General features: G+C 43.4%; 1 pseudogene; it reads left to right on the top strand.

Moving 5' to 3' along the window:
* Positions 1 to 20,744, top strand: part of LOC140912934 (up-regulator of cell proliferation pseudogene) — a 107,402-nt pseudogene that overhangs the window by 540 nt on the left and 86,118 nt on the right.

Genomic DNA, 20,744 nt, shown 5'->3' with positions numbered 1-20,744 from the left:
GGGGTGATGAGGCAACAGGTCTCCTGGGGCAGGGACGCTGCAGGGGCTTGGGTGACCAGATGTCCCAATATTCAGGGCTTTTTCTTCTATAGGTGCCTATTACCCCCCCCACACACTCTGTCCCGATTTTTCAAACTTGCTATCTGGGCACCCTAGCAGGGGCTGGGGCTGCAGTGCAAGCAGCCCCATCGTGCGAGTTCCCCACCCCAGGGCAGAGGGGCCCAGCTGGGCTGATTTGGGGGGAGGGGGGGCAGGGGGAAGCAGCAACAGTTCCTGTAATCTGACCTTTCCCACACCCTCCCCCCACAAATCTCCCCATGGGTCTTCTACTAACCCCTCCAAATCCTCTCTACTCCCCTGAATCCGCCTCCTGACACCCTGCCTCGCCCTGCACCTCCTGCCCTTCAATCACCCCCAAAAAGCCTTTTCCCCCTCATGCCCCCTGAACTGCCACCTGCCGCCTCCTGCTTCCATCTCCTTCGCTTGCCCTTTGGACGGCACCCGCCCCATTCTGCTCCCTGCCCTGAAGCAAACAACCCCCCGCCCTTTGGCTTGATAACACCCCTCCCCTGCTCCAACCTCTGTGCCCCCAGCCCCAAACCGCATGGGGCTGGGAGGAGGAGAAAGTCCTTGCCTGCTAATAAAGCCAGTTTGTGCCCCACAGCCCTGCCTTGGGGAGGGAGGGAGTCAGCCTGAACTTCTCCCCCTCCCCAACACTGACCCCTGTAAACTGCCCCTGAACTTCCCCCTCCTCAACAATCCCCTCAACTCTGCCCCCCAAATCTACCCCGTGCCTGGACTCTGCCCCTCCCCCATTCTGGCCCCCTCCTCAGTCCCCCTAATGAGCCCTGTATGAACCCCCAACGCCCTCTGCTCCCCTGAACCCACCTCCTGACCCCTGCAGCCCCTCCTGCACCTCAGCCCCCCCCTGAACTGCCCCCTCCCTTCCCTAGTGACCCCCAGCTCCACAGGGTGACTCTGCTGTGTCGGTTTAACTGTCACCCCAGGACATGCCAAGCTCCCCTCCCCCCTTACAGCCACCTGGGCCCTCATTAGCCTCGGGGGTGGGAGCTAATTTGCACAGAGGATAATGGAGCAGCCAATCAGGGGCTGGCCTGGGTGCCGGGGGGGCTATAAAGGGCTCCTCAGGGCTTGCAGACCCCTGGGCAGGGCTGTGGCTGTGCTGGGAGCCCAGGCTGCAGGGTCAGGGAGGGGTCTGGGCCCAGCCCCAGAGCCGGCAGGGGAAGCGGGAGGCTCTGGTGCTGCGCAGGGTGGGGCAAGAGCTGGGTACAAGAGGCCCCAGTCACTGCAGCTCCCCCTCTGTGGGGCTCCAGGGGAGAGGTCTGGAGCATTTGTCACACGCTTGGGATCCCCCCTGTAAGGGAGGACAAACTGGGCTTCATTCATACCCCAGTCTCAGTCATAATGCTGGGGTAACAGCGGGGGCCCCTTTCATAAATCACCTCATTATTTTTAGCTCTTTGTTTCATGGGTTGCAAGCCTCCCACATTCTCATTCAGTGAAAGAGAGCCGTCCCCTCCTGCTGCCATTGACCCCCGTCTCTCTGACTGCTACCGATACGGCCTCGCCTGGGAATGTGAAGGAACGTCTCCGAACTGAGAGAAGACACGCTCAGAAACATACAGTCCTCTGTTTTGGAGAGCGAGAGGCTGGAGAGACACAGACACACCCTCAGTTCACTGATCTTTCATGTTAATAACAGTTTGAAGAACATCCATCCAGTCTAGAAGAAAGGTTTGCACTCTCCGAGCAGCTCAGCACAGGGGATGGGGGCGCTGGGGCAGTAAAAAGGCTCCAGGGAGCCCTGAACCTCGGTGGCTCCTGCTGGGGTGCCCAGGCACAACGGGCCACAGCTCGGTAACTGCTGGGGTGGGAGAGGCTGTAACAGCACTGAGGGAAGCTGAATGCAGGGGGATTTCTAGTTAAAAGGGAAGTTAGAGTTATTACAGTAAATGTGTAGGGAGAAAGAAAAGGAGGACTTGTGGCACCTTAGAGACTAACCAATTTATTTGAGCATCAGCTTTCATGAGCTACAGCTCACTTCATCGGATGCATACCGTGGAAACTGCAGCAGACTTTATATACACACAGAGATCATGAAACAATACCTCCTCCCACCCCACTGTCCTGCTGGAAATAGCTTATCTAAAGTGATCATCAAGTTGGGCCATTTCCAGCACAAATCCAGGTTTTCTCACCCTCCACCCCCCCACACAAACTCACTCTCCTGCTGGTAATAGCCCACCCAAAGTGACAACTCTCTTCACAATGTGCATGATAATCAAGGTGGGCCATTTTGTGCACAAATCCAGGTTCTCTCATCCCCTCACCCCCCTCCAAAAACCACACACACAAACTCACTCTCCTGCTGGCAATAGCTCATCCAAACTGACCGCTCTCCAAGTTTAAATCCAAGTTTAACCAGAACGTCGGGGGGGTGGGTAGGAAAAAACAAGGGGAAATAGGCTACCTTCCATAATGACGTAGCCACTCCCAGTCTCTCTTTATTGTTGTGACACCCCCCCTCCAACAGGGCCACAGACCCCCCAGTTGAGAACCACTGTGGTAGAATAGATCCCTGTCAGCTGAAAGATCTGAGGCTTTGTCTTCACTGCAGAGTTAACCTGAGTTTTCTACACTCAGTTACTGGGCTTGAGTCAGCCTCTCTCACATGAGAAGAGCCGCACTGTGAATAAACAAAGGTCCTGCTGTTTCCAGACTGGCACTACACTCACTCAGGTGGGGCACTGAGACTTTTAGGAGCTCATCCCAATGCTCTTTGCCCAGCAGTGAGCTGAGCCACTGTATGGATTCTTTCCCAGTGGATGGTGGGAGAACTTGTCTGTCCTTTCTTGGGACACAGGGGGAAGAGTGGGAAGGCATTGGAGAATTAGAAGCACTCAAGTGCAGCTAGCGTGCATCCATACTACAGAAAGATCATGTTAGCTGGTGAGTTGTGCTAACTTAGGCTTTAGCCTGTGCCCCGAGGGGCCAGCTCACTTGAGTTATTAGCAGCACATCTTAAGGGTTTTTCTGTGTGGACAGGAGTCGAGTTAGGGCAATGCATAAGGTGTAGCTCGAGTTAACTCGGCATCTCCTTTTGAATCTGAGCGATATTATCTGCAGAATACAATGAAAATAGTTCACTCTCACAAGCCCCATTCACACCTGGCAGTGCCAATCTCTTCTAACCATGTTCACTGCCACTACAGAACAAAGGGCGATAAGAGGACATTGTCTTGGGGAAGGTCTGTCTCCTCCGGCTCTCTGGTTTGTTGAAAGTCTAATTCCAACTCGGGATTTATGCCACCTTTCTCCCACAGCTTTGGGGCTCGCAGAGTCTGTGATTCCTGATTTAATACCTCCATCAAGATAAACAGAAGAGAAATAAGTTATTTAATGACTAATTCTCTTCAATCACATCCTGTTTTGTATGTGTTTGTTTTATTCAATACACTGCACCTGCCGGCAGGGCCGGCCCACAACATTTTGGCACCTCAGGCATTAGGGTGACCAGATGTCCCAACTTTATAGGGCCAGTGCCGACTTTTGGGTCTTTTTCTTATATGGGTTCCTATTACCCCCCCACCCCCTCTCCTGATTTTTCACATTTGCTGTCTGGTCACCCTATCAGGCGGGGAGCTCAAATGACACCCCTATGCCCCCTTGCTTGGGCCAAAACTTTGAAAGGTCTCAATTCTGCCTTCTTTCTGTTCTACTCCGCCCGTGGTACTGCTCTGCTACCTACCCCAATAAAGGAGAACTAACAACTTTAAATGTCTTGTTCAAAAATTGTCAGTACACTTTACTATGCAGACAAGAAAAGTTACATTTGCTGTTCAGGCATTTGAAAGTTAACACTGGCATTTTGATGTTTGAATAATCAAAGTGGTGCTTCCGTGCCTTCTTAGTTGCAGAGATTTGAACTGCTTCTGCTTCCTGAAGGTCCACAGTCTGGGCCAACTCATACTCTATTGAGATGGTTGCAAGGCCGACTAGCCTCTCCTGGGTCATTGTGGAGCGTAGATGTGATTTTACTAATTTCAGCTTGGAGAAGCTGTGTTCTCCACTGGCAGCTGTTACAGGAAGTGTTAGAAGTATGCACAGAGCCACAAAATAATTTGGAAAGATGGTGGTCATCTTATTTGTGCATGCATATTCCAGAACAGCCTTTGGAGTTGATCCTGTTGAATGTATCTGAAAAGGGCTTTCAGTTCATCACCTATATCACTTGCATCAATATCGCACATGTCGTCATGTGTCAACACGGTCTCTAGTGCCCTGCATTGCTGGTTTAGGTCTTCTTCAGGTACAGTGAGGAGTACAGTACAGTGAGGAGGGAACATCCTACAACATCCCAAATATGCTGCTGTGATCCTTGAGCTGCATGAAACGTTCTGCAACGGATTGTATCGCACAGTCTAGCACCCGGTTAAAGAATTCAGCTTTGAATTGTTGTTTGGGGTCTCTTATGAGATTCTCCCGTGCCTCATATACAAAATGTCGTCTTCTTTGGTGACTCTTGTATTCTTGAATGGGTGGGGAAATAGCTTCAGTGTGAAGCTCCTCTACCCATTTCTGCGCACTCTTCAGAACGTTTTGAAATCCCTCATCTGGCCGGAAGGAGTGTAGGTGGCTGCAGCGGCAGAGGAGCCAGCCACCAGAGCTGGAGACAGGGGAGGTTGAGGGGGAGTTCTGCTGGAGGAGAAGGACTGAGGTGAGAAGAGAAAGACAGACACAGAGGCAGCAGTGGTGGTGACCCAAGCGGTGGAGGACACAATGAAAAACTCATGTTTTCTTCCACACTATGGATAGAGACCTCTTTAATGTTTTTAATGAAGTAAATACTCATGGGAACTGTGCGCTCATGGGAGACTTTAACTTCCCAGATATAGACTGGAGGACAAGTGCTAGTAATAATAATAGGGCTCAGATTTTAATAGATGCGATAGCTGATGAATTCCTTCATCAAGTAGTTGCTGAACCAACAACTGGGGATGTCATTTTAGATTTGGTTTTGGTAAGTTGTGAGAACCTCCTAGAAGAAATGGTTGTAGGGGACACCCTTGGTTCCAGTGATCATGAGCCAATTCACCTTAACCTGAAGGGAAGGATAACAAAAAATAGATCTGTGAGTAGGGTTTTTGATTTCAAAAGGGCTAACTTTAAAAAAATGAAGGACATTAGTTAGGGAAGTGGATTGGACTGAAGAACTTATGGATCTAAAGGCAGAGGAGGCCTGGGATTCCTGCAAGTCAAAGTTGCAGAAGCTGTCAGAAGCCTGCATCCCAAGAAAGGGTAAAAAATTCATAGGCAGCACTTGTAGACCAAGCTGGATGAGCAAGCATCTCAGAGAGGTGATTAAGACAAAGCAGAAAGTATACAGGGCATGGAAGATGGGAGGGATCAGCAAGGAAAGCTACCTTATTGAGGTTAGAACATGTCGGGATAAAGTGAGAAAGGCTAAAAGCCATATAGAGTTGGACCTTGCAAAGGGAATTAAAACAAATAGTAAAAGGTTCTATAGCCATATAAATAAGAAGAAAACAAAGAAAGAAGAAGTGGGACAGTTAAACACTGAGGACTGAGTGGAAGTTAAGGATAATCATAGAATCATAGGATATCTAGGCATGGCCCAATATCTAAACAAGTACTTTGCCTTTGTCTTTAATGAGGCTAATGAGGATCTTAGGGTAATGGTAGCATGACAAATGGGAATGAGGCTATGGAGGTAGAGATAACCATATCCGAGGTAGAACCCAAACTTGAACAGCTGAATGGGACTAAATGGGGGGCCCAGATAATCTTCATCCAAGAATATTAAAGGAATTGGCACATGAAATTGCAAGTCCATTAGCAAGAATTTTTAATGAATTTGTAAACGCAGGGGTTGTACCACATGACTGGAGAATTGCTAACATAGTTCCTATTTTTAAGAAAGGAAAACAAGTGATCCGGGTAACTACAGGCCTGTTAGTTTGACATCTGTAGTATAGAAAAAAAATTGAAGGAGAAAGTAGTTAAGGACATTGAGGTCAATGGTAAATGGGACAAAATACAACATGGTTTTACAAAAGGTAGATCGTGCCAGACCAACCTGATCTCCTTCCTTGAGACAGTAACAGATTTTTTAGACAAAGGAAACACAGTGGATCTAATTTAGCTAGATTTCAGTAAGGCGTTTGTTATGGTGCTACATGGGGAATTATTAGTTCAAGAATACTAATTATTACAGAGGGTCCTACTGAAAGGTGAACTGTCAGGCTGGAGGGAGGTTACCAGTGGAGTTCCTCAGGGATCGGTTTTGGGACCAATCTTATTTAATCTTTTTATGACTGACCTCGGCACAAAAAGTGAGTGTACACTAATAATGTTTGTGTGTGACACAAAGCTGGAAGGTATTGCCAATTCAGAGAAGGACCGGGATATCATACAGGAAGACCGGAATGACCTTGTAAACTGGAGTAATAGTCATAGGATGAAAATTAATAGTGAGAAGTGTAAGGTCATGCATTTAGGGATTAATAACAAGAATTTTAGTTATAAGCTGGAGATGCATCAATTGGAAGTAACAGAGGAGGAGAAGGCCCTTGGAGGATTGGTTGACCGCAGGATGACTATGGGCCACCAATGTGATATGGCCGTGAAGAAAGCTAATGCGGTTTTGGCATGCATCAGGTGAGGTATTTCCAGTAGAGATAAGGAGGTGTTAGTACCGTTCTACAAGGCACTGGTGAGACCTCATCTGGAAGACTGTGTGCAGTTCTGATCTCCCATGTTTAAGAAGGATACAGGAACAGGTACAGAGAAGAGCTACTAGGATGATCCGAGAAATGGAAAACCTGTCTTATGAAAGGAGACTCAAGGAGCTTGGCTGCTTTAGCCTAACCAAAAGAAGGCTGAGGGAACATGTGATTGCTCTCTGTAAATACATCGGAGGGATAAATACCATGGAGGGAGAGGAATTCTTTAAGCTCAGTACCAATGTGGACACAAGAACAAATGGATACTGTGAAGAAGACAAGTTCTTACTTTTAGTTTGCATGCAACAAGTTAGAGACAGTTTTATTTTTAGGCAATTGCAAGAAGGAAGACAGCCGTTTGGACAGGGTGTCTGTTTTTATGCAAATTTTTAAAGTATAAACAATGTAAAGCAAGTATTTATACCTTTTTATTACATAAAGCTCTGCTTTGTCTATACATTTTTTATATTGTATTTGTTTTTAACATGTTTTTGCTACAATTACATTTTATTGTTCTTTTAAGGCAAGGTTTTTGCTTTGCAATTTTTGTACGCTTACACCAGTTTTGACTTTAGAAGTTTTGAGTTCTTAGGGGTTAGAGTTACCCTGACTTTTGCTTTTTTTTTTTTTTTTTTTAACAGAACTAAGATGGCTGCACTTAAATGCCCTTTTTTACTTTCACACTCCCCTCTTCAGTGCTTTTAGCCCAACCATCATTTTTAAACTTTTATTTTGTTAGACCTTGTATTTTTGATATTAGATTAAAAGGATCGGCTCCATAACTTTTGGTTGGATGTAACGATAATGCATAATTAGTATGAACATGAAAAGTATTTTTGTTATTCTGTTTTTTATAACAACAATAACATATTTTTTAATTAAACAAAAACAATACAAACATTAATGTGTTTAGTGTAATAATATGCTGGAGTTATTTTGTAGCCTTAGTTGCATAGCACAATATATTATAATTAGTCCATAAGATAAATGCTTTATAGATGGTATGAAAGGCATGTTTTTTAATTTGATATATATTTTGAAGCACATAGATTTGGCCTTGTAATTTAGAGATTTTTTGAACCTTTGGTAGGAGTGAGTGTAGGTTTTGGAATTGGTCAGGTATTAAGGTGGTTTAATGAAAGGGTATTTGAAGCCTAAGATTTAATTATAGGATTTTATTTGCAGACCAATAGATAAGGATTTTTTGCAGCAATGGTGAAATTAAAATGTATGTTTTGCAAATGGTGACCTTAACGTTTACACAGCTGTAACTAGCTTGGAAGAGCAGGTGTTTTGTTAGGGTCGGTTTTTGTTTTCTACTTTTTTAACAAACGCTGTTAGAAACAGTGACAAATTTTTTTTTTTTTGGCTTTAGCTTTTGTACGCACTGAGGCTGTGGGGGCTTTAAAGGCCAAAAATGTTTATTGGCTTTTTATTTTTATGTAAACATTGGGTGTTATTTTAGGAGCACTGACAACAAATTGGCTCGGCATACCAGGGGAATTAATTTTTTTAATATTACCGTGAATTGTTTCATGTTCTATGCATTGTTTTTACGGACCCGGCAGGATTTGGTATGTGGGAGCCCACACCCCTTTCACCGGCCCGTAGGCTTGGCAGGAGCACTGCGAGTGCCTGCAACTTTACCCTGAAAACGTTTAAGTTTGTTTTTACGGCCACAGATCAGATGGCACTTTTGAAGCACGAGTAAGGGCAGTGGGCCAGGCCTGGTGCTTAAAGTCACTGTGAATGGCCATTAGCTGGTTATTTAGGAAATTTGGAACATGCCAGATTTTATTGCAATTTTTTTTGCCTTAGTGATATTTAATACCATTTTTATTAACAGCTTTTGGGTTATTAACCTAAGGGCGGAGATAACATGTAATTTACCCATTTCAGCTTGCACTTTGGTTAACTGTGCTTCAGTCATAAGACTAGTGGCCTTTTTTAGCTGCCCTGATTTTTTATTATGTTGTTGGCTTCTATAAATGTTTTCAATTGCTGCTGCACTATTGGCCCCACTTGACAGGTGTTTGACCCAATATTTTTTTAGAGGAGACACGGGCGCTTTGCTCTGCTCACCAAATGGCAGCTTTTTTGGAGCAGTTGGGATAGATATATGTGACCTGAAAGCTAAATAGGGCAAGGGTAAATTTTATAGTTTTTAATATAGCATTAATTACTATTACTTTAACACATTTATTTTAGTAAAGTACCATACCACATTTGTTGTTTATATAATTTAAAATACTTTTAAGAAGCATTGACATGAATAGCATAGGAGGGGTATTTTGCAACATGGTACAGATTAGGTTATTAATTACTGGGACTATTTTAGTACAGGTAAATTTTTGGTGGCAGAACACACCCTTTTTTAAATATGAATTTGGTTCTTTACTAATTGGGCAACCAAAAACAATAAGGACCTTTTTTATGACATATTATAGACCCCTAAGATGGCTTTTATATTAACCCCGCTATAAAATCCACTAATTTTAATTTTAGATTTTTGAGGCTTATTTGTAGTGATATTGTATACTTTTCTTTTTATGGACTAGTTTGTTTTTTATTTAATTGTTTTCTTAGATAGGATATTTTGAACCTTTAACCTAATTTTTTAAACAATATTTAATTACATTATTAAAATGTGAAGGCCTTGGCCATTGGGTTTTATTAGAATATCTGATGTTTGTATTTGGATGTGTTACGGGGGTAGAAGTATCACGGAGGGAATGGCAGGGGCAGTGGCAACAAGGCACCTTTGGTATTTGTTATTTGAAAGCGAATTAGGGAGGGCAATACATGCTGAAGGTACTTATTGAAAAACACAGGGCGCAGCCTTGGAATAAACCCCCAAACCGAATTAATACCACACTATTAAGCATGGATTTTACAAGGGGTTTTTTTTTTTGCCAGTGTATAACGCTTCGCCTTGTTTACCAGGGCCAGTTTTTAATGTTCTTTGTAGTTAGGAATTTTTGGACTTTGGCGGTTTTAGCAGAGTGAGCGGCTTTGTTTGTTTGTTTTGTTTGTTTGTTTGTTTTGGAGCAATTGTGGTTTAGTACTGTGGAAGAAAATATATATATATATATATATATATATATATATTAGTTTGAATGCAACAAGCCAAAAAGAGTTTATTTTTAAGCAATTGCAAGGGAAGAAATGCAATGGATGAAGAATACCTTTGCCTTAGTAGTTTTTTAAAGTATAAACAATATAAAGCGGTATTTATACCCTTTGATTATATAAGATGGTGTCTTTGTTTATACTTTTTTGATATTTTATTTGTTTTTAAAATTTTTTGCTAACAATTACATTTTATTTTTATTTTAAGGCAAGGTTAAACAGCTTTGTTTGCAGTTTTTTATACGCTTAAGCAGGTCTGCCTTTACATATTTTGCGTTATTATGGTTCTGCATTAGCCTGACTGTTGCTTTGTTTTTAAATCAACTGAGAGGCCGACATTTAATGTTTTTTAATTTTGTTTTTACACTCTCCCCCCGCCTTTTGTGCATTTTTTAGCACAACTACCATTTTATATTTTTTATTTTTATTAGATTTTGTATTTTTGATTTTAGATTAAATGGTTAGCCTTATCAACTGTGACTGGATATAACAACAAAGCATACTGTTTGAACATGAAAGGTATTTTTGTTATTACATTTTTTACAACAACATATTTTTAAACTACATGAAAACAGTATAAACATTACTGTTTGTATTGTAACAATCTGCTGGGGTTGATTTATAGCCTTAGTTACATAACACACTACATTATGATAGACACTTCATAAACTGTGGAATGCATGTTTTTTAATTGAATATATAATTCGAAGTATAATATAATATACTTTGAAGTACATAAATATATATGTACATCAATGAAGTACATAAATACAATATAACTTGAAGTGCATAAATTTGACCTTGTAATTTAGAATTTTTTTGAACCTTTGGTAGGAGTGAGTGTAGGTTTTGGAATTGGTTTGGTATGAAGGTAGTTTAATTCAAAGGTATTTGAAACCTAAGATTTAATTGTAGGACTTTATTTGCAGGACAATAATGGAATTGTTGGCAGCAGTGATGAGATTAAAATGTATATTTTACAAAGTGGTGGCCTCAACATTTACACAGCTGTTACTAACTGGGAAATTCGGTGTTTTGTTCGGGTCGTTTTCTGTTTGCTACCTTTTTAACAACCATTGTTATAAACAGTGATGACTTTTTTTGGCTTTAGCTTTTGTACGCACTGAAGCTGTGGGGGCTTTAAAGGCCAAAGTGTTTATTAATTTTTTATTTTTATTTAAACATTAGGTGTTATTTTAGGAGCACTGACAACAAATTGGCTAGGCATACAAGGTGGTTTAATTTTTTAAATATTACGGTGAATTATTTAACTTTACCTGCATTTTTTTTATGGACCTGGCAGGATTTGGTATGTGGGAGCCCACACCCCTTTAACCGGCCCATAGGCTTGGAAGGAGCACTGAGAGTGCCTGAAACTTTACCCTGAAAACATTTAAGTTTGTTTTTACGGCCACAGATGAGATGGCACTTTTGAAGCACTAGTAAGGGCAATGGACCAAGCCTGATGCTTAAGGTCACTTTGAATGGCCGTTAGCTGGTTATCTGGGAAATTCTGCATGTTTGAACATGCCAGATTTTACTGCATTTTTTTTTTGCCTTAGTGATATTTAATACCATTTTTGTTAACCGCTTTTGGGTCCTTGAACTAAGGGTGGAGATAACATGTAATTTACCAACTTTAGCCTGTACCTGGGTTAACTGTCCTTTCGTAATAAGACCAGTGGCCTTTTTTAGCTGTTTTAATTTTTTATTATGCTGTTGGCCTTGAAATGTTTTAAATTGCTGCTGCACTCCTGGCACCATTTTACAGGTGTTTTACCAGATTTCCTTTTTCTAGAGGAGACCCAGGGCCTTTGTTGTGCCAACAGAACAGCAGCCCCCTTGGAGCAGTTTGGATATGTAAAATTGACCTGAAATGAGATAGGGCCAAACAAATTTTACAATTTTTAATGGAACATAAATTACTGTAAATTAGTATTTTAAAACTTTTTTTTCAATAAATACGGTACCACATTTGTTTAAATTTTTTTATGTACCTTTAAGAAGCATTGACATGAATAGCATAGGAAGGGGTATATTGCAATATGGTACAGATTAGGTTATTAATTACTGGGACTATTTTAGTACAGGTAATTTTTTGGTGGCAGAACACACCTTTTTTAAATATGAATTTAATTATTTTCTAATTGGGTCACCAAAATCAATAAGGACCCATTTTTTATATATATACTACAGACCCCTGGAATGGCCATTATATTAACCCCATTATAAAACCCACTAATTTACATTTTAAATTTTTTAGGCTTATTTGTAGTCATGTGATATACCTTTACTTTTACTGACCAGTTTGTATTACTTAATTGTTTGCTTATATGGGATATTTTGAACGTTAAAAATATTTTTAAACAATATTTAAATAAATTACTAAAGTGGGAAGGCCTTGGCTATTGGGTGTTATTAGACTCTATGGTATTGTCTGTACTTGGATGTGTTACGGGGGATAGTATAGTGGAGAAAATGGCGGGGGCAGTGTCAACAAGGCGTTTCTGGTATTTGTTATTTAACAGCCAATCAGAAAGGACAATACATGCTGAAGATACTTATTTAAAAACATAGGGCGCAGCCTGTTGAATAAAGCCCCACATTTAATTAATACCACTTTGTTAAGCATGGGTTTTACAAGGCTTTTTTGGCCAGTGTATAATTTTTTGTTTTTTTACCAGGGTTAGTTTTTAATATTTTTTGTAGTTAGGAATTTTTGGACGTTGGCAGTTTTAGCAGAGAGAGCGGGTTTTTTTTGTTTGAAGCAGTTGTGGTTTAGTACCATGCAGGGGAGAATGACCAGCACGTTACCCTGCAGTGGTCTGTGTTTTTTTGGCAAATGCTGGCTGTGTGGTAATTTCATTACTGGACAAGTGAGCGGTTACTAGCACTTCAGTTTGTTTGTTTGTTTGTTAGTTTTGCTGTCCAGAAGGAGGAAAAGCAATACCAGAAGGAGGGACAGGCTGATTAGTAGTTGAAGTGGAGTTATTTTCAGGCCGAGGGACTTTCTTGCAGAAAGAAGCATGGGTTCAGGCAGTGAGCTCTTGGCACTTTACAGCAGTGTTGGTAGTTAGCAGGACTTGCTAAGGGCCTTTTTAGCGTGGGGCCAGAGCAGTTTTGTGTTGATGGACCTGTACGTAGACCCAGTTACCTGTTTTTTAACCAATGGCAGGCTGGGTGAAGTTTCTTGGAGCAGGACTTGTCTTACCTGTGAATACAGAGACCTAACACATTTTATTAATGCCTGGCATTGTTCTGCAGATTTTACGGCTGCTTGAACCCATTTTAAGCCCCCGTTTTTTTCTTGGGGCAGTTAGGTTTTAATAAAACCCCTTATGTATTTTTAGCTCATTTGACTAAAATGTTTATGGCCAAATGATTTTAATTAAATCATTTTTTTTTTGCCTGGATTTATTTGCAGACCTTTTTTTGAAAAGGGCCCTTTTTTTTTCTTTCAACTGGCTGCAAAGAAACCAAGAATTCCTTTTTTCTTCCCAGCATTTTGTAAAATTTAACTACTTAATTTTTTTAGCAATTATAGAGTTAACTTTAGTTTTTTAAAATTACTTATTTTTTAAAATGACACTTAAAATAGTAAAATCTAAGTTAATTAATTGTTTTAGGGATTTAAATTTTTAATGCTTGTTATTAGCTATGCTTTTAAAGTTTTTAACTTTTAAAAAAAAAATTTGTGTTGCTTGCTTGGGCCCGATTTTGTTTTTTTTGCAGAACCGTTCCTTTTTATGGGTACAAGCCTTGTTTTATTACCACTTTAGCAAGGAGGGTGGGCTTTTGAACGAGCCCCCACCCCTTTGGGTTATTTTTTTGGAAACATTTTTATTTCCAAGGGCTACCCGGGTGGTGGTGTGTGAGGCTGGCCACCTGGGCAGAATGCATGGCCAATTGGCATTCTCACTGTTTCATGTTTTTTTACGGCAGACACACGGCCATTGCGGCATATGCTGAGCACACATGGTTACATTTTCACATGTTCCTGAAGGGCTGGTACTTGCTTAGCCAGGGCTTCAGGCATGTGCGTTCCGCTTTTTTTGCCTGGAAGTTTTGTTTTAAGGCTTGCAACTTGTTTTGGGCGGAGGTTTGAGTTGCTGCTTGGATAGTGATTTATGCTTTTAGTTGCTTCATTTTTTTGAGCTGTTGGGTACACATATTTTTTAATTTTTTTTTTATTGCTTAGTTTTGCTATGACTTGGGGTAGACCCACCTGCACCCTTTCTTTGCAGCCCGGGGTGGAGAGCGGAATGCTAAACCGTTTTTTTGGTTTTTAGGCATACTACAATGGAGAGTGGGGCTTATTTTTAATTATGCAATTTTTAACCTATAATACCAACAGTGCCAAACAAAGCAAGCGTAAAATAACAAGGATAAAACAGATAGATGGTGTGCACTGTTCAGGGCTTTTTCCCTTTGCAATTTTTTCTTCAACTGTCTCAGATTTTTTGTTACCAATTTGCCTGTGCCTTAGTTAATTAGGCTAAGACCACAGGATCGCAGGGGCGGAGATGAAGAGCACACACCATGTGACTGAATTTTAAATCTTTATTAATAAACTAACACAGTGGTGAGTGTAGGAACTGCTTTTACGTCACTTAAAGGAAGAAAAAATGTTAATACTTAAACCTTGACCCACTTTTATACATGTACACACGCTGCCCGGGCTAGCCAGCCCTGGGGGTAGGAGAGAGAGATTGAGAGAGAGCGGTGGATGGTAGGTTGTTTTGTGTATAGATTGTTTAGAGGTACGCTGCAAAATTTTGTAACTTGCTTTTCCTTTTCGGAGCGATTTTTATGCCCTGGGTTTTTGGGGGCGTTCCTTTTAGGGATCTTTGCTTGGTATTTTAGTTTACGCCGGCTGTTTGTGGCCTTTTTAGCGTTTTCAAACCATTCTGGCTTTAGGGTTGCAAAGGCAGACTGTTGGGTTTTACCAGGCAGCCAATCTTTGCAAATGTAATTTTAGTTTTGCAACTTATTTGCTTTTTGTTTTATGTGTGTTTATATTTTTTTTCAGCCAGCTGGGTGTGAAAGCAGTTTTTTTTCTACTTGGCTTGGTCTCTGTTTTTTGATTTTTGAATGCAGGGCAGCTTTTTTTATTTTTAGGCCAAACTGACTTTTAAATTAACCCTCCCCCCCCTTATTGTTTTTTTCATTTAGCTTTAACTAATTGGGGATATGAAAGAGCTGAGAGGGTTAACAATATAGTTTGGGTAGGGAGGCATTTGGTTGCATTACATTTAGTTTTTACATTTTGTACTTGAGTTTTTAATTTGGGGAGGGAGTTTTTTGGCTTTTGCACTTGAGACTTATGGAGGTTTTTGTAGCTTTTTTTTTGACGTGTATGATTTTATTTATTTATTTTGTTTGCTGTGTTAGCTGCTTAAAAGCTAAAAAGATTTTTATATACTTTAGGGAAAGGGTTTGCGGGGTAGCAGTTTATAAGTAGGAAGGGCTTTTACTTGTTTGCACTGTTTGCTGGGTCACGAGGTTTGGCTGACCCCTCCCCCCTTATGTTTAGAACTTTTTTACTTAGAGAGTGAGGGCCCTGGTGTGCCTGAAGTTAGCTTAAGTCCCAGACCTCGATAACGGCACTTACTTTTTACACATTTATTATTTACTTTTATTTTATTTACTTTTATATTTAGATGCATTTTTTTAATCTATAACCTTAATGTTTTATGTTTGGACGTAATACACCCTTATTGAGGCAGCAAAATTTTTTAGCTTTGATTAGGTTTGACCTCAACCTCATATTGGGGGTGCGGAAAAAAGTTTTTCAGCACCACTGTGCATTTGGCCTTGTTGCATAATAAATAAGTTTGCATGGCGTGAGCCCAAAGGGACAGACAGTCCCATGGTTAGGATATTTTTTTTGATACCCCAGTATCGATTTTTATAGGTTTTTTTTACCTTTTGTTTGGTGCTTTGGACTTTGAAGGGGAAAGGTTTGTAGTAGCTGCTGCTGTTTTAGCCGGGAATCGTTATCTGAGTCACGGCACCAAATTGTGGAAGAAAACAAGTTCTTACTTTTAGTTTGGATGCAACAAGTTAGAGACAGTTTTATTTTTAGGCAATTGCAAGAAGGAAGACGTCCGTTTGGACAGAGTGTCCTTACGCAAATTTTTAAAGTATAAAAAATGTAAAGCAAGTATTTATAGCTTTTTATTATTTATGTAATAATAAAGCTTTGTTTTGTTTATACTTGTTTATATTTTATTTGTAGCAAAAAATGTTAAACAATTACATTTTATTGTTATTGTAAGGCAAGGTTAAAACCAACTTTTCTTTGCAATTTTTATACGCTTACCAGTTTTGCCTTTACAAGTTTTGCATTAGAGTTAGCCTGACTTTTGCTTTCTTTTCAACAGAACTAAGATGGCTGAACTTAAATCCCTTTTTGTTACTTCCACAGGAAGTTTAGACTTGAAATTAGAGGAGAGTACCATCAGAGGAGTGAAGTTCTGGAACAGCCTTCCAAGGGAAGCAGTGGGGGCAAAAGACCTAGCTGGTTTCAAGATTAAGCTTGATAAATTTGTGGAGGAGATAGTATGATGGGTTAACATGATTTTGGCAATTAATTGATCTTTGACTATTTGTGGTAGATGGGGCCTAATGGCCTGGGACGGGATGTTGGATGGAATGGGATGTGAGTTACCCAGAAAAGAGTTCTCTGTAGTATCTGGCTGGTGAATCTTGCCCACATGCTCAGGGTTCAGCTGATTGCCATATTTGGGGTCAGGAAGGAATTTTCCCCCAGGGCAGACTGGCAGAAGCCCTGGGGTTCTTTTGCCTTCCTCTGCAGCATAGGGCACGGGTCACTTGCTGGAGGATTCTCTGCACCTTGAAGTCTTTAAACCATGATTTGAGGACTTCAATAGCTCAGACGCAGGTGAGAGGTTTATTGTAGGAGTGGGTGGGTGAGATTCTGTGGCCTGCACACAACACTCGCCATGAAAGGCGTGTGTTCCGTATGGCTGATGTCAGGTGTGCAGTCCAGAATAACAGGGTAATATCTTGCTGACTTAAGATCTCCCACAATCATCCATTTGACTTTTGTTGCCAGTAACTGAATGATCTCATTTTAAATGGTTTTCCAAGGTAGTAGTGTGTGTACATTTCTTGGGTGATGACACTTCTTAGAAGCTCCTGGAGTACAGCACCAAACTCAGCCATCAGCTCCACAATTTTAAGGAAGTTTCCATTGTTTGGCACATACAGCTGATCTGACATGCCACGCAGTGCTTGGTTTTTGGGTAGCAAGCATTCTCACAATGGCAAGGAGCCTTTTCCGAACATTTTGCCAGGAAAGAGACTCTGATGCAATCTTCTCTTGATGCTGATCATCTATGGAGGCCTTTAACCTTAGTCTCATCTCAAGATTTTTCACCTATAAAATGCTCTCTGGTGATTTGCTGCCTTCTCATGGCATGCCAGATTTCTAGCCAGATTTTTCCAGTCCTTTGTTTCTGTAGAGCCCAAAGAGGCTGGAACATTAGAATTCAGTATTTTCGATTTTTGAATACATAAGCCGTGGCCTCTCCACTTTCTCACCATTGGGGATTTCATGCCAGTAATGTGTTGGATGGGAACTACTATTTTCATTGTCTTTGGGGAAAATGAAGTTTTTCACTTGCTGTGGCCCGTGCAGTACAAGGAAGTCCCTCAGGCTACTGCTCAAGTGGGTCCACAGTCCTGGATCATCTAGACTCAAGGAATTCAACTCAGCAGCAGCAGTTTCTTGCGCCTCCACCACACTCTTCTCTGAGCTACACTTTTCTTCAGGATCGTGCATGGTTACATCCATTGGAGATGCAGATATGGATGCTGCAGTAGCTGCCAGGTCACCTGCACTCTGACTAACTGGAAGATGAGGTATCTCCTCACCACTCACACCCTTACTGGGGCCGGAAGGCTCACCGTGAACATTTGTGTCTACGTATCACAGGAGAGCTCCTTCCTGCTTAGATAAAGAAAGCAAAAGAAGCATTTCTCTTTTTCTGAATGCTGCCTCAGAGGGACGTTTTCTTCTTTCACTCATGACTGCTGTTCTGTGCCAGCTATAGTGGCTCTCAACGCTCAGTTGAAGGGGACAAATAAGCAGGCTGGTAGCAGGGCCTGAGTGAGGGAAGTAATCAGCGTCTTAAGGGCCTAACTGGCTCCTACTACCTCAGCTGACTTCCTGTTCTCCTCACGTGGGTTCAGGGAAGCAGCAGGAAACAGGAAGCTCCCTGAGAAGCTGGGGTTAATCAGTCCAGGCTCCTGGGCGTGCTAGAGAGGTACATAAGAGGCTCCTCCTCCTCTCTCTCCCTGCAGCTCCTGCTGCTTTCTGTGATTCTCTCTCACCTTTTCTCCTGCCTGCCTGTTATGTCTCTTGTGCCCTCCTGCCTCCAGCACAGCACTCCACCCTCTCTGTGCATCTCGAGCAGAGAGAATCCACATGCACCAGCAGCAGACACAGTTTTCTACACTCTGGGTCCTACTGGTGCCCCCCACAGTCTGGCACCTGAGTCGACCACCTCAGTTCACCTCCTAGTAAGGCCAGCCGTGTCCTGTGGGCACAGAGCACCTAACTCCCACTGAGGTCAGCCTGGGAGGCTGGATGTGCACATTACAGGCAGTAGACTGTCAGGGCAGCATAATCTACTGAAAAACCGTGTATTGCTCATTGCAACCCAAGCTCTCACTGTGTGGCTCTTTGTCCTGCCTCTGTTGTGTAGAGCAAGAGCAGAGGTTTATGAGATGGCGGCTGCTGCTGTGGCCAGCCATCTCCGTACCTTTCCCATTGTCTCTCTTCTGGCTGTGGATGCTGGACTGCAGCAGCTCCGTGGAGGTCCCAGCCTCGCTCTTTAATGTCCACTCTCCACTTGCTTGGATGGCGCTTCATGGACCATTGAGTAGTCTCCTGAAAACATCCCAGTTGTGGACACAGGCACCAGCAACCGATTCCCCAAGCCAAACTCCCCTTCGCAATCCAGAGAAACAGCCTGGAGCACAGGGTTTGGCCCATGCTGACTGTAGACACCACAGCTGCTGCACGGTGACTCCTGTGACCCCTCTAGCCCATCAGCACTCGGCTCTCCTGCATTCTGCTGAGCGGCTGAGGTCTGGGGGAACAGAAACCCTTTGTTAGAGATGGAAAATCTCTTCACAGGGTCACTCTGTTAATGGCTGCCAGACGCCTTCCCTGTGAAACCCCAAATGTGCAGCCCCTCTGATTCCCACAGGGGAGATCTCTGCTCATTCACTGGTCACCCGTGGCTGCAGTCTCTGATGGGGGGAATGTAGAGGGGTCTGTGCAGATGGTCCCTTCTACAGCACCCATAAAGGGAGGATATTTGGCCTTGTGATGTGAGGCATGGATCTGAGACTTAGGGCTCCTGGATTCTGTGACTGTGAAAGGGGGTGAGGTCTAGTGGGTGGAGCTGGATTGGTTGACAATGAGTGAGCGGAGCTTGTGCTGAAGGACCCTGGTTCAATCCCCCCAATTCCTGTGGTGTCTACATGTGGCCAGTGATGAGCTGCCAAAATCCTAACAACCGGTTCCCTATAAAAAGTTCTGATTTAAGGGATGTGCCCCAGTATGTATTTTTTGTACAAACAGAGTTAGCATAAGTCTGTATTTTCCCGGGAGGAATTTTTAAAATTTAAAAATTCCTCCTGGACGGCGATTTAAGAACCAAAAAGCCTGACCTGCCTGGGAAAATATGGATGTATATTAATCCTGCCTAAAGTTCTTTTTTAAAAAGATGGGCCTATACTAAAAAGGAGCTCACATGTGTGGGTCCCCGCCACACCCTGGGGGTGTGCTAGGGTGACCAGATGTCCTGATTTTATAGGGACAGTCCTGATTTTGGGGTCTTTTTCTTATATAGGCTCCTATTACCCCCCGGCTCCTATTACCCCCCACCCCGTGTCCTGATTTTTCACACTTGCTGTCTGGTCACCCTAGGGTGTGCACATGTGTAGGTCCCAGCTGCTCCCTCTCCCCATCATTGAAGCAGGTGTGCAGGGTTACTGCCCTGGGAACAGCAGGGCACCAGTGGATGTGGGGGTGGGAGCAGCAGGGGGTGGCTGGAGACAGGGGCTGGCTGCGGGCAGGGGGTGCGGCAGGGGGTGGCTGCAGGCAGGGGGAGCGGAAGAGGGTGGCTGGAGACAGGGGCTGGCTGTGGGCAGGGTGGTGGGTGCTCACGGGAAGAGCAGCAGGACGTAGCCCAGGCCCAGCAGAGCAGCCAGGGACCCAGCAGGCAGTAGTGGGAGCCCCAGGGCCAGGGGAGCAGCAGCAGCACCAGGGGCTGGCTGCAGGCAGGGGGAGCGGCAGTGACTGGAGACAGGGGCTGGCTGTGGGCAGGGGCTGGCTGCGGGCAGGGGGTGCGGCAGGGGCTGGCTGCGGGCAGGGGGTGGGGGGTGGCTGGAGACGGGGGCTGGCTGCGGGCAGGGTGGTGGGTGCTCACGGGGAGAGCAGCAGGACGCAGCCCAGGCCCAGCAGAGCAGCCAGGGACCCAGCAGGCAGTAGTGGGAGCCCCAGGGCCAGGGGAGCAGCAGCAGCCCCAGGGCTCATGCTCAGGGCCAGGCGGCAGCCCACGTGGCTCCCACAGTGCAGCGCCCCCGGCGGCCAGAGGAGGAATTACATCACTTCCCGGCCGGAGCCCATCAAAGCCTCAGCGCCCCCTGCAGGGAAGCGGGTTAACAACTGGTTCTAAAATGGCTTCAAAATGTAACAACCGGTTCGCGCGAACCGGCTCCAGCTCACCACTGCATGTGGCCATGACTTTACTTACCTGTCAGTGTAGGTTGTTCAGACCATTCCTGGACACATGGTACATCTGCTGCTGGCCA

The sequence above is a fragment of the Lepidochelys kempii genome, chromosome 6, assembly GCF_965140285.1.
Source record: "Lepidochelys kempii isolate rLepKem1 chromosome 6, rLepKem1.hap1, whole genome shotgun sequence".
Classification (NCBI taxonomy): Eukaryota; Metazoa; Chordata; order Testudines; family Cheloniidae; genus Lepidochelys; species Lepidochelys kempii.
The sequence above is the reverse complement of the archived record's forward strand: the minus strand, read 5'-3'. Positions and strand labels throughout refer to the sequence as shown.